This window comes from Babylonia areolata, chromosome 20 (genome assembly GCF_041734735.1).
Source record: "Babylonia areolata isolate BAREFJ2019XMU chromosome 20, ASM4173473v1, whole genome shotgun sequence".
NCBI lineage: Eukaryota > Metazoa > Mollusca > Gastropoda > Neogastropoda > Buccinidae > Babylonia > Babylonia areolata.
In genome coordinates, this window is record NC_134895.1 from 51910241 (window position 1) to 51915240 (window position 5000).

Genomic DNA, 5000 nt, shown 5'->3' on the forward strand with positions numbered 1-5000 from the left:
TTTACGTGTAAATGCGCGTGTGTGTGTGTGAGGGAGAGAGAGAGAGAGAGAGAGAGAGAGAGAGAGAGAGAGAGAGAGAGATCGTGTGTTTGCGTGTAAATGCGTGTGTGTGTTTGTTTGTGCGAGAGAGAGAGAGAGAGGCAAAGAGATCGTCAGTCAGTGTGTGTGGTGTATGTGTGAGAGAGAGACAGGCGGACAGACAGAAATAGAGACTGTCAGAGACAGACAGAGACAGACAGAGACAGAGACAGACAACGCAAACACAGAAAGAGACAGTGAGAAGAAAGAGATCTAGAAGAAACAGAAGAGACGCGAAAAACAACAAACCAAAAACAAAACCCCCAGTGACACAGTTGCCGGAGAAGTCACGCCTCCGGACCAAGCCATGCCTTTGAAGACCCAGCACTTCACACTTAAACATGGGGGGAACGACCCGTCCCGGCGACGGCGAAACGACACGCAACCATTCACGATCTCCACCTCCCACCCACCTACTCCGCCCCCGCCCCCCCTGCCCCCTCCAATCCCCAACCACCCCCCACCTCCTCTCGACCCCCCTAAACTCTCCTTCCACACCCACACCTTTCCCACACCGTTCTTCCATCCACACCATCAAGCAGACGGATGAACAGGTCGTCGTAGTTTGCAAGGGACAAGTTCAAAAGTTTTTCCGATGGTAGTAACCATGTTTAGCGCCCAGGTGACAAACTTAATGACTGTGAGCGAATTAGGCTGGCCCTGGAAGTTTTAGCCCATGGGTCTGTATCGGCGGCCTCCTAATTTCTACGGGTTATGTAGCAGTAGTTACAGAGAGGTTAGTTGAGACAGTAGTTGCCTTCTCTGCTGTTCTGATGGTCATAGTCGGAACACGGCACAACTGTCTGGCTATCATGCAAAGGTCTCCAGTGCCGGTCAGTTGGAGCGTTGGACCGTTTCATTAAGGTTTAAACAGTATTTTATTTGGAACATGTCACAATACAACACAGATATCGATGAACAGGACAACAAGAAAATCTTAGTATCAGTATGAGGGTTCCGGGTTCGAATCCCCGCGTCACTATACACAACACGACACTTAAGTGGGTTTGAAAGAAAGGTGGAGAGAGGGAACTCTTCACAATCATAAAAGATACACAACTTTGTGTTTGTGTTTGTACTTTATATCACAACAGCTTTCTCTGTGTGAAATTCGGGCTGCTGTCCCCAGGGAGAACGCGTCGCCACACTACAGCGCCACCTTTTTTTTTTTCTTTTCTTTTTTTTCCCCTGCGTGCAGTTTTATTTGTTTTTCCTATCGAAGTGGATTTTCTACAGAATGTTGCCAGGAACAACCCTTTTGTTGGCGTGGGTTCTTTTACGTGCGCTAAGTGCATGCTGCACACGGGACCTCGGTTTATCGTCTCATCCGAATGACTAGCGTCCAGACCACCACTCAAAGTCTAGTGGAGGGGGAGAAAATATCGGCGGCTGAGCCGTAATTCGAACCAGCGCGCTCAGATTCTCTCGCTTCCTAGGTGGACGCGTTACCTCTAGGCCATCACTCCACTCCACTACCAGTGTATATTAGCTGAACTTGTAGCATAAGCACCATTGACTTAAAGTTGTGTACCATTGTTATGGAGCGAGTTACTTTTCAGTTGTGTACCATTGTTATGGAGCGAGTTACTTTTCAGTTGTGTACCATTGTTATGGAGCGAGTTACTTTTCAGTTGTGTACCATTGTTATAGAGCGAGTTACTTTTCAGTTGTGTACCATTGTTATGGAGCGAGTTACTTTTCAGTTGTGTACCATTGTTATAGAGCGAGTTACTTTTCAGTTGTGTACCATTGTTATGGAGCGAGTTACTTTTCAGTTGTGTACCATTGTTATGGAGCGAGTTACTTTTCAGTTGTGTACCATTGTTATGGAGCGAGTTACTTTTCAGTTGTGTACCATTGTTATGGAGCGAGTTACTTTTCCAAACTGACTTGGTAGCATAATGAGCATTGACTTCGGTGTTGTGTACCTTTAATGTGGAGAGAGTTATTTCTCCTCACTGCTGTTTAACTCACTCAGTACGGCCAGTCCTCTCTTCTCCTCTACAGAGACCCATCGGATGTTCAGTGGGTGTCTGAATGACCCAACCTTTAGCTTCCGTCGTCAGAACTGTGGTATTCTTTGTCAACATTCACCTCTTCAGTATAAGAGCATTCCGCTTGCAATATTTTGATGGTGGTAATTGGGATGAAACGCTGTGAACGTCGTCTCTTTCGCCGTTCGTATGGAGAGAGTTAACACTTCACTCTCCTGGAGCCAGCTGCATTGCCCCGCGGACGGAAGAGCCTAGTATGGTCGCAACCCGCTCCTAACTGTGTGTAGTATGGAACTGACCAATGGCGTAGTTCGGTCAACGTTGGCATTTAGTCACGTGTAACTGTCAAAAAGTTAGAACCAAGCAATGCACCTGGCTCCTGGACGCTACCTGAAAGTAGCTGCAGTACTTACACACACACACACACACACACACACAATCCGGCCCCCTTCCACACACCCCAGCTCCCACCCCCACCTCCCATTCCCACACCTAATCCGCCTCCTCCCTTCCCATCCACCCCACCACCCCTCACACACACACACGCACCACCCTACAAAGAAACACCACCCAGTAACCTACTACCAGTATAGTACCCCCATACCAACGTAACACACTGTAACGGTACTCATCATACAGTAACGGTACTAACTGTACGCTGTCGGCATCTCATGTGTCCCTTTGAACACAAAAGGCCTCGCGTGACGGGTGCTAGTTCACGTGCTACTTTTCTGGGTCCACGGTACTCGAATGGTTTTTCTGTTTCGCGGCTTCAATTCTGCCTCCCAGGGGGGTGAGGGGGTGGGGGTGGGGCGGAGGGGAGGGGGGGGGAGGTTGGGTGAAGTCTCAGGTGCGTGTGTACGAACCAGTCATTCTGTATTTTGTGGTGTACATTACAATACGACTTGAGAGAACAAAAACAAAACGACGATGATGACAACAACAATAACAACAACAACACAATGTATGTTCACGTCTTAACTTCTTGTCATGATGACATCCGTCACATATTCAGTATGTACATGTATCAGGACAGGACTTTATAGAAGATTTTTTTGTTGTCCAGTTCATCGATATCTGTGTTGTATTGTGACATGTTCCTTCTTCTTCTTCTGCGTTCACTCGTATGCACACGAGTGGGCTTTTACGTGTATGACCGTTTTTACCCCGCCATGTAGGCAGCCATACTCCGTTTTCGGGGGTGTGCATGCTGGGTATGTTCTTGTTTCCATAACCCACCGAACGCTGACATGGATTACAGGATCTTTAACGTGCGTATTTGATCTTCTGCTTGCATATACACACGAAGGGGGTTCAGGCACTAGCAGGTCTGCACATATGTTGACCTGGGAGATCGTAAAAATCTCCACCCTTTACCCACCAGGCGTCGTCACCGTGATTCGAACCCGGGACCCTCAGATTGACAGTCCAACACTTTAACCACTCGGCTATTGCGCCCGTCTGACATGTTCCAAATAAAATACTGTTTAAACCAACAACAACACAAAAGTAGTTTGGGGCCATCATTTCGTGAAGGGTATTCTTCTTAAACTAGATGGATAGATAGATAGATAGATTTTTTTTTCATCTTTTTTTTCACTGTTCCATTACACACCATGTACAATATTAACACATCTTGCACAATGTTCACTGTTCCATTACACACCATGTACAATATTAACACATCTTGTACAATGTTCACTGTTCCATTACACACCATGCACAATGATTTATTAACACACCTAGCACAATGTTCACTGTTCCATTACACACCATGTACAATATTAACACATCTTGTACAATGTTCACTGTTCCATTACACACCATGCACAATATTAACACACATAGCACAATGTTCACTGTTCCATTACACACCATGTACAATATTAACACACCTAGCACAATGTTCACTGTTCCATTACACACCATGTACAATATTAACACACCTAGCACAATGTTCACTGTTCCATTACACACCATGCACAATATTAACACATCTTGCACAATGTTCAGTGTTCCATTACACACCATGCACAATATTAACACATCTTGCACAATGTTCACTGTTCCATTACACACCATGCACAATATTAACACATCTTGCACAATGTTCAGTGTTCCATTACACACCATGCACAATAATAACACATCTTGCACAATGTTCAGTGTTCCATTACACACCATGCACAATAATAACACATCTTGCACAATGTTCACTGTTCCATTACACACCATGCACAATAATAACACATCTTGCACAATGTTCACTGTTCCATTACACACCATGCACAATAATAACACATCTTGCACAATGTTCACTGTTCCATTACACACCATGCACAATAATAACACATCTTGCACAATGTTCACTGTTCCATTACACACCATGTACAATATTAACACACCTAGCACAATGTTCACTGTTCCATTACACACCATGTACAATATTAACACACCTAGCACAATGTTCACTGTTCCATTACACACCATGTACAATATTAACACACCTAGCACAATGTTCACTGTTCCATTACACACCATGTACAATATCAACACATCTTGCAGACAGACAGACAGACAGATAGATAGATAGATAGATAGATAGATACACACTGAATAAAATAATTGTTGAATTGTCAGTATGTGTGTGGGTATTGCAACAAATGGACTACAAATTTGTATTTGTATTTCTTTTCATCACAACAGATTTCTCTGTGTGAAATTCGGGCTGCTCTCCCCAGGGAGAGCGCGTCGCTACACTACAGCACCACCCATTGTTTTTTGGGGGGTTTTTTGTTTTTTTTATTTTTTCCTGCGTGCAGTTTTATTTGTTTTTCCTATCTTTTTTTTTTAAATTGGTTTAAATAAACTTTAATTATTCAACAACACACATGATTACAATGCATTGAATGACAAAAGAGCATCAAC